The 12,384-nt window shown below is 58.1% G+C and overlaps 1 protein-coding gene across 5 annotated transcripts in view; it reads right to left on the bottom strand.

Moving 5' to 3' along the window:
- The window catches only part of OPCML (opioid binding protein/cell adhesion molecule like), a 334,851-nt gene that overhangs the window by 278,944 nt on the left and 43,523 nt on the right, over window positions 1-12,384 (bottom strand). The window lies entirely within an intron of this gene.

Genomic DNA, 12,384 nt, shown 5'->3' with positions numbered 1-12,384 from the left:
GGGACAACGCTCAGGCATCCAACCCCACAGCTAAAACATCCCCTTCGCTGCTCCCACGGTCCCCGCTTCCACGGAGTGTCCTGTACCCGTCCCCATCCCTAAATCCCTGCCTCTCCTCCCGGCGGGCGTAGGGAGGAGTCTGAGTAACGGCTGCCATTCCCAGCTCAGTCTCACTGCTTCGGCTTCCAAGCCCGCAGCCTGCGGAGCGGACACGGGGCAGGAGATGCACGGCGGGTCCTGGTCCCAAACTCGGACACAGCTCGGTGAGATCAACACCCATAGGAACACACGGGCTGGGTGACACTGCTGCCGTCACCTAGCCTAAAACGGCCACCAGCGGGGCGGCTAGCTGCCAAGAAGATGGCTCTGAGCCCAACCTGGGCGTCAAACCCCAAAGGAGGAGCAGAAGGCTGAGCACCTAAGCCTCCCACACCCTTTGTTTGCTTCCACTACCCGGTTGTGGCACCGGCACAAGATGCACCCGGGGGTGGCACACAGGCACAGGAGGTGGGAAGGGATGGGGACATCCCCAGCCTGGGTAGGAGCCGTACAGCACGGCCGAGGCAGGGGCTGGCGCTTCGCTGGTTACCCCCGAGGAAATCCCCGGCAGCAGCAGCGCGCTCCTTTCGAGCCGCCTCTGCCTTCCCTGCAAGAGGCTGAGCCGAGCCTGCCGCGGTGTCTTCGAAGGAGAAGGCTATCAGCTCCACACAGCCATAGACCTTTAGCTCAAATCCATTAATCCTCTTTATTAAACCCAGGTCACCTCTGAGTCCTGGCAAATTAACCGGCATCTCCCCACTGCAAGTACATCAAGAGGAAACGCGCTGTACAGCGCCTGTAATTTTCATGGACCAGGGCTCCGGGGTCAGAGGGCTTCCCGGGCTCCTTTCTCTGCCTTTGTCAATTTAAAAGGGAACATCGGCTTGCTCTTGTATAAATTACGGGAGAGGCAGAGCTGTGGCCGGGGCAGCCACGGGGCGCTCTGTTGCCTCCAACCACACCAGTGCCCTGCTCCTGCCCGGGATGGGAGCAGGACACGGCGAGGCCACGAGCACCAAATCCTCCAGGGGATTAAAAAAAGGGCTTGGGGACATCCCCCGAGCACAGCCAGCAGCAGCTCCTCCAAGCCCAGCGGTGGCTGGGCAGCCTGGCACCCGCCAAGGCTCCCTTGGCCACTTGCCTCCTCGCCGCTGCTGCGAAATGCCGCGTCCCCCGTGCCAGCCCAGCTGGGGAGCGAGAGAAAGAGGCTGGAAGGGCTTTGCTCCAGCTCCGAAGTGGGTGGAAAATTGGTCCCTTGTTCCCTGGAACGTCTCCATTCGGAACTTCTCCCCCTGTCTGCAGCGTCCTGGTGGAGCCACTCTGCTCTGAGTGCTCGCCAGGCCAGCGCCGCTCTACTTCTGAAGAGCCGCAGACAGTTAGCTGGGCTGGGGAGGATTTGGGGCCAAATCCCTTAAAAACCCTAATTATACGCCCGGTAGAAGAGCTGCAGCCGCTCGCCCGGCCCAGTGAGAGACTTTCTGGGCTGAGGATCAAGGGCGGAGCGGGACGGGAAGCCCGGGACAGGTCTCCTCCTGCTCCTCGAAAGCGCATCCTCCGGCCGAGCAAACTTCCCAGAGCCCAGCAACTCCTGCCAGCAGAGTACTCAGCGCCGGTACGTTCGGTGAGCGAAGAAATACACATTTTTCAAGGAAAAAAAATAGTGGGAAAACTTCCAAGCGGCGCTGTAAGAGCTTTAAGCTTCACATCCCTTCCCCTAAAACACCGTCGTACAAAGCAGCGATCTCCAACACCCTCGCAAGGCACGGGGCTGGAAACCCATCGGATTCAGCTGAAATCCTCTATTTTTACACCCAGAGGAGACGGCGGGGCTGAGGATCTGCCTCCCCCCCAGCTCAGCCTGGCGGCGCTGGGGTTGGAGCTAGGGGCAGGATCGGCGCACGGCACTTTACATCTCCTCCCCAGCGGCTTGCATCGCAGCTTCGGTTTCCCATTAAAACCCCCGTTTCTTTCTGTATTTAATCACCGCGAGGTCATTTCGGCGACAGTTGTCAGCATCCCTCCCAGCCACGGAACTGGAGGAGCCGAGCCCCGTCCCGCTGACCAGATAAAAGGACGGGGTGCTGGGCCTCATTTCCTCGTTTTCAATCGCGAGGTGCCCACCTCCGTGTGCGGACGGAGGCGTGGGTGGGCCGGTGTCAGCGCCCCGCGGGCTGCACGGGGAAGCTGCCGTTCTCTCTGCTCATCAGGAGCCCCGAGGAGAGGAATTGCAGCGTTCCCTCGGCGGCCCTCTGCCCACCTTGAACCAATTTCACCTCCTTTTAATTCAATTCAGCTCCTCCTGACCTTGGCTGGCTGGCATTGCGGAGTTTCTCTCAACAGATAGCACCAATTACAGAGGTGTGAAAATGGAAGGCTTTCAATTCGGAGAACAAACCCGAGGAGCTGCAACTTCACTGAACTGCGAAACAGGGGGTGGGGAAAGGGGGAGCAGATCGGGGCACGGGCTCAGAAACACCCCCAATTTTCCCGTCAGACACCAAATGCTTGGATTAGCCCCTCTGGGGGGGGAAGAGAAAGGCTTTAGGGCAGGGCTGTCCCAAAGAAGGGGGCTGCAGGAGGCTCGTGCTGCATTCAACCCAGGGTGAACCGAGCCTGCAGCCTTCCAGCCCGACCCATACCATTACGTACAGAGGCACCTTCACTCGAGAAGTCCCCTCCCAGCCTCCTGCACTGCCTCTTTGGAGTATCGCTGCCTTTTTCCCCCCTCCCCGCAGCTGCTGCCAGACCAAGGCTGTGGAAACGCAAGCCCCGAGCAGCAGCAGGAGCCCGGTTAGGTCCGGGCAGGAGGGCTGCTGCGGCTCGCGGAGCTGCCTCCCTCGGCAGAGATCAACGCAGGGCCGGCCTTTGTAAGAACTGCCTTCCTGCGGCACCGCACAGCCCGCCGCGATCGCAGAGCCCCCGCACAAAGGCGGGGACGTGCAGCTCGCGGGAACAAGGCACGGGGAGCAGCGCCTGACCAGGGCGGGCGCGCTGAAGCTCTGTGCCCGACATACAGCAAACCCAAATAAATAAAAGAGAAAACGAGTCCTGGACGCTACCGGCTATTTCATGGGCTGGAAGGATAAAAAAAAAAAGCCTCGCTTGGACCTGAACGCTCCTCTCTCCATCCTCCTCCACCCAGCTGGTGGCACCACGTCGATCAGTTTAAAACCCACGCGCCAACCAAGCCAAGTCCTGCTTTGATCCAGATGCGACCCTTCCCCGCTGGGCACCGAGGACAAAATCTCACCGCACAGCTCCAGGCTGCCAGACCCCAAAGCCCCAAGGCTGCCAGACCCCAAAACCCCAGGGCTGCCAGACCCACAACACAAAGAGCAATCGGGTCCTCCCAGCCTGGATTCTGGGCACCAGCCCGGCTGGCTGGCACATCTGAGCGGCTCAGCACCCTTTTTCGGAGGCTTCCTCCCAAACCTCAGACCTTGGGGCCAACAAAACGCTGGGGCAGCTCGCTTCGGCCTTTCTCTCAAGAGCTGCCACGTCCCCGCAGGACTCCCAGGGCTCGGAGGCTTGTGGGTTTTTGTGGTTTTGCAGCCAGTGCACAGCACCTCCCGGCTCCCCGGCCAAGCCGCGACCGCAGCTCCCCCCAACGCCTGCCCATAAATCCTCCAAGTCAGTAAACAGCCGAATTACGGCTCCCCACCATTGCTTAGCTGCTTTTGACACTAATTGCTCTGCGGAGTGTGTGCAACTGGCAACACCTTATTAAAAGTGAAATATATTATACCGTCCACTTATTGCTACTTTATAAAGATAAAGTGCCCCGGCCGTAGGGAGAGGCTGGCGAAGGCACCGAGGAGCAGCCCCGAGGCAGCCGGCGGACACTTGAGCGCACAGAGCAGAAGCACAACAGGAATTACCGGGACAAACGCGTGCTCTCAGTTCAATTGCAGAGAGCATTTCCATTTTGAGCCCCAGGGTTGAGTGAAGAGCGTGCTTGAGATCTCCTCTGCGTTCACCTCCCGGTTTCAGCTCCGAGATCGGCGCTTTCAAAGCTTCGAGGAAAGCGGACGGAGGCGAGGCGCGGAAGGACGGGGGGATCAAGGACGTGCTGCCCTCCTGGTGACATCAAGGGCAGATAAGGGTGCCCATTGACCCGAAAAAACAGACTGCACTGCCTGCGGCTCATCAGCTCCTGCTTGCCTACCTCCAAACATCGCCTCTCCTGCTGGTGGCACTGACCAAGGACATCGCCGGCTCTGACGGTCCCCAACGTGCAAGCCCAAGAGCCCTTTGTGCCCCAGCTCCACGTTAGCACAGCACAGGAGTGCTGGGCTCCAGCGCACTGATCTCGCAGCCTTTTCTCTCGTGGTTCTCAAAGGAGGAAGCCGCAGCTCGCTGTTTCACAGGGGAACACGTGTAGCAGCCTCCCGTAGATTTGAAGCTACAGCGAGGACGCGTCTTACAACACGTGTCTCCGTGCACGCCTTAGGCAAGTCATTTTCCCTCTTTATTCCTCGGCTTCCCTGTCTGCAAACACGGGGACCATGAAATTTCTCTTCTTTGTGAAGTGTTTTAAGAGCTACGGGAACAACCACTACACACAAGCAAGACCTGGTACCACCGCGTTTCAGAAATGTTTCAATCCAGTCCCTCGAGCCTTCTCTTTCCACCCGATTTGGAGAGAATTTTTGTTTTTATTTGGCATTAAAATGTGATTTCTGGTTGGGAACATCGCAGCCAGCAGAAGACAAGAGGAAGACCAACACGGGGGACGCCATCAAAGACTTTGCAGCCCGCGGTTCTCACAAAGAGACGAGGGCACAGAAAACCATGGGCGTGGGGGGAAAAACAGCTTCTGGGCACTCATTTTCTGCAAAATGGAGATATTCCTCATGTACATCACAGAAGTCATTACAGCCCCATCCCTCCTGTACTTCGGGGAGCGCAGATGCTATTATTTACCACTTACTGGTTATTTCCCACGGGGCAGAGACAACAGGCCCCCTCGCACCGGCGGTACCGCGGGGTGCAGACGCTGCGCTTTGAGTCCTGAAGGAAACGGCACGTCCTGAGCCACGCGCCTGAAATACCCGGGCTCTTCGGTTCAACAAGTTCAAATCCAAGCAGGATCAATACCTTCTCACTCCTGAGGTATCAGCAGGTAATTGGGTATCACGCAGTGATGAGCAACCTAGTTTGCTCAGAAGCTGCAAACTTTAATCTTCATCCGTTCCTGGTACACAGAATGGAGAGGGAGGAACAGATCAAAGGAGAACAGATCAAATTCAGCTGCATTTGGGCCCAGATTGCAGAAAAAAGGACTCATTCTTAAGCAAAACGGCTCGGGCTTCTAAGGTTCAACATCTTGAGAGGACTCGAGTACGACATATCTCGGAGAAGTTACTGCCTCTCCTGCAGCCACCTGCAACCTCAGCACCACCTCCCTTCGGTCCGGGGCTGATCCTGACACCCAGCTCTGCAGCTAGCCCAGTTTGCACTGCAGCATTTTACCACCTCTGCAGCAAACATCTACGTTTACTGACCTCCTCCCCATGCCACGGTAGTGGCACCATCCCCAAACCGTGGTGGTCAGCGTTAGGGGCATCCCATTTCAGCAAAGCAAGCACCCGCATCGCTCCATCCCGTGCCAGCACCACCGGGGAGGGCAAGGAGACGCCGGCCCAGGCTCTGTAGGATGCACGGTGCCACCTGGCCCTACAAGATCGCCACCTTGGCCACAGAAAGGAGAGGTGGCAAGGTAGATGGATGGGCAGAGACAGCGAGAAGAGCGCCACGGGCAGCAGAACGACCTCTTTGACAGATTGCCCCGCTGATCAAAGCTAACTTTGCTCCGAGGTTTCGACACCTGATTAATTACGCCGCGCCGGCTCGCTCCAAAGGTTCTCTTTCGGCAGCCCTCACCTTCCAGCCTCGCGGCCGAGCCCGCTCCCCGGTGTCTGCGGGATGGCAGGAGGGTGGCTCTGGCAAATGTCCCGTCCCTGGGCGCCCCGAGATAAGGAGGGAAGGGGACGGCCGGGGAGGGAGCCCCTTTGTCTGCCGCGCCGCTTGTGGCGGGCAGATAGGAGGCAGCTGCCTCGCGCTGACATTTCGGTGCCCAAATTAACATGCGCCACCGCGGAGACTAAATGTCATTAGCCTCATTAGAAGCGATCACGTTAAAATAAATAATACGTAAAAAAAAAAATTAAGGTGGAAATTAGCCAAAGCCATTAAATAAAATAAATAAACGGGCTGGGCCAGCGGGGAGCAGGCGGCCAACGCCAGCTGCCAGCGCCTGGGACTGCAGAAGGGAAGGGGCAGGGTGGAGGTCTCCAGGGGCTCCGCTGCCACCCAGGAGAGAGGAAAAACAGAGGTGTAGGGTCAGGCCCAGCCAAAACGTGCCCCATTGCTTATGCCAGCACAGCCAAACGTGGCCAGCCTCCTATCTGGGGTATGTCTGCATGCGGCTTTGTCAGGGACTGTGGGGTTTTTTTTAGCGGCACCCAACTCCAGGTTTGTCTCGGATGCTTCCCGTTCAATTACCGGCCACCACCACCCGCGTTGTGCTTATGTGCAGTGACAGGACTGCTGCACAAGGTGGAAGGCTTGGCGAAAGAAGCGCTGTTTTGTCCTTGCGGAGAGAGGAATTTTTCCCGTAACCCCTCTTGCTATGCAAACACCATTTCCTTTGGGGAGGGAGAAGTCATCAGAAGGCCCTCGCAAGATCCTGCTTATGACAGAGCAGATTTGAAAGCCCAGAGATCTCCTTCCCCCTCCTTCCCTTCTGTCAAAAATTATAATCATCATTTTCCAGCTTGCTGAACAATCAAAGTGTGGCCTATATTCGCCGGCGCTCCTTCCACACGCTGCATGCATAGCAACAAGTACGGGAGGCAAAAGCCAGAAGTGAACAGTTGCGGGAGGAGAGGTGATGGGCGGGCCGGTGGACGGCACGCGAAGGCTCCCGGGGGGCGCACGCAGCCTGGCTGCCCCCAGTCCCACCAGTCGGTGCTGCTCTGGGAGCCCCATACGAAGACTTCATCGTCCTTCCACGCTCCGCAAGGAAGGGATGAAATGTGCCTGGGCGATTCTGTGGAAATGGAAATGTTCTTGCTGCACCAGAAGGAAGCTTAGAAGTCCTCCTGCTGCAGGCTTACTTGGTCCTCAAGCGGTTGGTCACCACGGGGTGAGCCAGGCAGGACCCCACAGCCACACCAAACGCCGGTAACCCCGCCTGCCCCCTAGGAAGCTTCTATCCCATATTAAACCCCACCGGCACCCCAGCTCTGGCTGACAGAGTGGACGTTCCCCATGGTTTCACTCTCCAGACAGGTGAGGTCCAGGCTCAGCACCCCACCCGAGCTGTGGACCTTGCTGGGGGACGCGCTGGGCTGCCCCCTCCCTGTGGTGAGCGGAGCGCTTCCGTCTCCAGAGCTGTCAATCCAGCACTTCTCGCTAGCGCTGAATTCACAGAAAAGTAAACCTAAAAATAACTCTTCTTTTCCCCCTTCCCTCGCCTCATCTCACACGTGTCCTGCAGGCACACGGCTGTGCTGCACACCACCAAGTCCCCATCCCCTGCGTCCCCAGCACGGCTCCCCCCAGGGTGCCGCTGGCCCCACTGGGCCATGGATGTACCGAGGTCGCTGCAGGTAGCTGCACCCCGCTGCCCTTTTGGGAAACTCAGCCCACGGAGACAGACCCAGGACACAAGATGTGAGAGGCACCACGTCCCTTTTCCAGCCCGCTCCTTGTTTTAGATGAACGTGACCGAACACGTCCTCTGCTAGCCATGCATCCCTGACCCTGCCAGGGGAGCATCACCTCCACGCAGCTCCGATCGACGCCCCACACCACCGTCCTCCACCGCCCTACTAAACAAGGGAGAGCCACCAGCCCCACGGTCCTGCTCAGAGCCCACCAAACCCAAACTCCCCATCAGGTCACAACGGCACAAGTGACAGCAGCGCGTCCCCTGCCGTGCCGACCTCTCTAGACCTAGCGAGCCTCCTCGCCTGGTCACCCCTGGAGGGTGACAACCCAGTCCCAGCACTTCTGGGAAGCAGGAGCGAAGTATTTCCTTCCTCTAAGTCAGAAGCAAAGAGGAGTTCCCTGAAAATCCCGCCCACTGAGCAGCAAGTGTCAAAGCCACCTCTGTACGCGCAGTTGCTGCGTTGGTAATTATAAGTACCGTGCCTTCATTACGGAAAGGGAGAGATGACTGGAGGGAAGGAGCTTTGCAGCAGAGCTGTTATTATTTTTTTAAGGTTAAACCAAAAAAGAGAAGGGTGCCAGCTGAGATCACAGCCCATCCTGCACGCACCAGCGGCTGGGAGCATCTCAGGGAGAGATGGGACCGGGGTCCGGCACTGCCGGAGAGGGGTGGGAGAAGGAGAGGGCTGCAAAGCCCAGGTCGGCCACAGGCAGCAGGGAAAGCGGCCAGCTTTGCACCCAGATGACCCTGTGGGATGCTACAGGGAAAAACAAAACAAAAAACCACCCCCACACAAGCGTTTGGCTTTGGGGATAAGGTGGTGAGTGACCTCCTGCCTGGAGCACCTAGAGGTCTCCCCCCTCCCCGCAAACACACCGGGGTTCGTGCTCTAACCCAGCTGAGCACTACCTTCAAATTGCAAATTCAAGTGTAAAATACGAACACGGCTGTTTATGCAGCCTGAAATTCACCATAACCAAATATTCAGGCCTTCGGGGAAGATTTTCAAAGGCACCAGGGTTAAGGTACCCAGCTCCCACCGGTGCCTTTGAAACGTTTCTCCCTTCTCAGCTTTTCCCAGGGTCTCACAGCAGCAGACGGCTCCTCCACCCAGCTGGCTGCTACCAGCAAGCACACAGGGGGGACGCTGAGAGAACCTGCTGGAAGAGGCAAGGCAAGATTCACCAGCTTGGTGCGTCCCGGAAAGGGGCCACCGGAGAGAGCAGCCCCAAAGCCCCCGGAAGGAGTTCTTGTGAAAACCTGCACGGCGGGGATTTGCACGGAGCAAAAACTGCGTTAGCAGTCCTCCCATCACCTTCCCTCCTGATGGCATCTGGAAAGGGAAGAAAATGGGAACCAGGGCATGGAGGAACCGACCAGCGCTGGGACCTCTCCCCGGCATCTCCGGGTGACCGAGGGCTGATGGCAGCGGCACCTCACCCACTACCAACCCTGGCCTTTGGGAGAGCACAGAAAATCCCTTTAAGTCCCTCTCGCTCACACTGAAATGAGACTAAGGTGGAACTAATGTGCTCCAGGTACTTATCCTCGGGTTTAGTTGCAGGGATCAGCTGCCCTCCGCCAGTCCTGCATCTCCTGCTGCAGAGGGGGGGGCAGCGGGGACCGGGAGGCAATTTGGGGGCCAGCCTCAGCCCCGTTTCCTGGCTGCCTGCCTGCCCCGTGGCACTACCTGGGGACAGACAGACTGCAGCTCCGGAGAGGACAACAAAGCCATCACTCAGCCTCCAAGGGAAGCAGCTCCCGAGCCCAGCCACCTCTTCTGAATTGGGAGCGAAAGGCATTTTTAACTCCTGCAGTGTCTATTCCTTAATTTTAGACCGAATTTACGATCACCACCAAAGCTACACAGCCCACGCGAGCTGAGGGGTTGCACGGTCACCAGGGGGTGCAGAAAGCAGGTCCTGGGTGCAGGGGGTGACAGCAGCGTCCTGGGACAGCTCTGCAAGCCTCACCGGGCTGCCAGATGCCCAGGAGGATGTCTCGCAGCCTGCACTGCCACGCTTCTGAGCCTGCAGGGCAGCAAAGGCAGCAATATAAATGTCTAAAGAACCTGACGTGCATTGATTTTTGCCACCTGTAGAGCCGTGATGTCACACCACAACTGCAGAATAACCAAAATATCCCACCCCACATCATCCCCTAGCACAGCCCACCCCGGTACAGCTCCCTGCTCAGCACCCAAAATACCCCAGCAGCTCAAAGCGTTTGCCGTTGGCTTGGCAAACAAATTACCCACTGCACCTCATTAAAAACCCTCAGCATCCTCCCCATCAGCAAGAGCCCACCTCAAAGAGCAACCGATGCCCAGGAACCCGCCTCCCCAAAGGCGTCAGATGCCAACAGCATTAGGCTCCGGAATTATTTTGGATGGGAACTTGTCTTACAACGAAATAAAAAGCCGCAGAGTAAGACGCTATCTGTGACCGGAGGGGTCAGGGTTTCATTACCGCATTAACCTTTCGTGTCTTTAGATTCCAGAAGAGTGAATTGGTAACGAGACGACACGAGCCCCGGTGGGAAAAACGCATCCTTCCTAACAAAAGTAAGAGCAGGAAAAAAAGGGAAAAGAAAAGAACAGGGGTGGGAGAGAGAGAGGGGGAAAAAACTGGCAAATAAGCTATTACAGCTAATAATAACTTTGCAATGCTATTTTCTGCAGGAGCCTTCAAGTTGTGATGTTTCCCTTCACTCTAATTACACCTTCTAAAAGCAGGTTCCCTTCTCATTTTAACCACCCCGTGCGAAACTCCCGCAGGATTCACATAAAAATGGCGAGGAAAAGAGTTCGCACTTCGCAAACAGCCTCTGCATATCCCAGGGGAGCGTCACCTGCACAAGACACGTGGGATTACGCTTACAAATAAAAAAACAGCCCTAAAAGCCTCCGGGAAGGTGCGGGCCCCAAGGGTCGGAAAAGGACCGAGAAGGCAGCACTGGAACATTTCCCTTCCTCTAACGCAGGCGGCAGGTTTCGGCTTGATGGATTAACGGCTGAGCCCGGCTGGGCAAATTCCTAGGCTGGTTCGGCTCAGGGGACATTCAGAGCCAAAGCAGATATTGCTGCTTAATACAAATAAGAAGGGAAAGCTACAACTGCAAAGTGCAGATCAAGGAACCTCTCCCAGGTTGCCAGAGGATGAAACGCGCGGCCCTTCTTCCTCCCTGCTACGCACGGAGGTCAAAGCCAGCACGAGCCTCGGGCCAGGCACCCGGGTCCCAAGGGAGCCGCAGCAGGGCACCCAAACCCCAAGCGCTCCGTGCCAGGCCCCTGCCAGCTCCTGCAGGTTCAGCTCACCTCGATGGCAGCCCATCCAGTGCCACTCCCCCTGCCCCTGCCTGGTCCGCCATGAGTTACCTTGCATCCATTTCTTTGCCATTCTGACCCGAGCGGCAAGAGGGTGGAAGAGCTGGCGCTCTGCTCAGCACAGCTCTGGGGAGGCAAGCTGCCCCCGCGCCAGGAAAACCTGCTGCCATACCTTCTTCAAGGTAAGGCATTGTACTGTTTTCCATTAGACCCCCTCGTATTCTCCAAAAATGAGCGGCTCACGCAGCCACGTCATCCTCACGCTCTCCGCTAAACCACGGGTGCACCATTTTGGCTCAAGGCGCTGCTGGAGAGCCGGAGGCTGCACGTGAAAGGCTCTGCCACAGGAGGTCCCGCAGCCCACGTGTGCCCTCTGAGGGCTGGTACACAACGACCCCGCTGCCATCACGCCAAACGTCACCGGGACCTGGCCCCTGGCTCTTTCCCACGCTGACAGCTCAGGTTTTAACGTGGCACTGCTCTGCCAAGGGACCCCTGGGCGTGCACGGTCCCGTGGCACGAGCCTCCAGAAGCAAGTTGCAGGCTGGGTCCCCCCGTGCTCGTCACGGCTGTGGCGCTGCCAACCTCTCCCCCTCCAGCCTCATCCTCCCACGCACGCCAGCCCCGCGCAGACGAGCGCTGGAACCAAACCACGGAAAGCTGCTGAAATTACAGCCGTGCCTCGTCCCTGCCCTTCCGAGCCAGACGTAATTCTCGCTGACAGTCGTGAAAAACGCACGTTGGGTCGAGATCGGGTCTGAGCCTCAACACACAGCCCCTGTCTGTTCAAAACAGGGACTGCGATCTTTTCAGCTGCCAGAAGTGCACATCATCGCCCAGAAATGCCAGAGACTTCTTCCCCCCGGTGCACAGCCCTGCCGGCTGCCCCCACCACCCCCCTCCCCTGGATGCAGCACGGGGCTGCGCTCGCTGCCCCACCGCCGAGCATCGGCGCGGAGCCAGCGCTCGATCCAAACCCCAGCATCTCCCCCTCATCCTCCCTGGCCTGGCGAGAGGCAGGGTTGAGACCAGCCCACATTTTGGGAGCCACCTGCTCAGCTCACAGAGGTTGCGGCACCTCCGGCGCAGACAGACGAGGCCCCTGCAGGTGCCCGCAGCGGGGGCTTCGTTTGCACTTTGCAGAGGGGAGCGAGGGGCAGAGGCAGGCTGGCACCCGGGTATGCAGGCAGCAATCAGCAGGGATGCGGGGAGAGCACGGGGAACAGCACGGGAGGGAGGGAGAGACACAGGAGGTGCCCAACTTGGAAGGGGAAAAAGCTGCGTGACCCATTCACACACAGCCAGAGGGGACCGGCTCCCCCCAGCCAGGGTCTGTGCACACCGT

The sequence above is a fragment of the Cygnus olor genome, chromosome 22 (assembly GCF_009769625.2).
Source record: "Cygnus olor isolate bCygOlo1 chromosome 22, bCygOlo1.pri.v2, whole genome shotgun sequence".
Taxonomy (NCBI): Eukaryota; Metazoa; Chordata; class Aves; order Anseriformes; family Anatidae; genus Cygnus; species Cygnus olor.
This window is presented reverse-complemented; position numbering and strand designations above follow the sequence as displayed.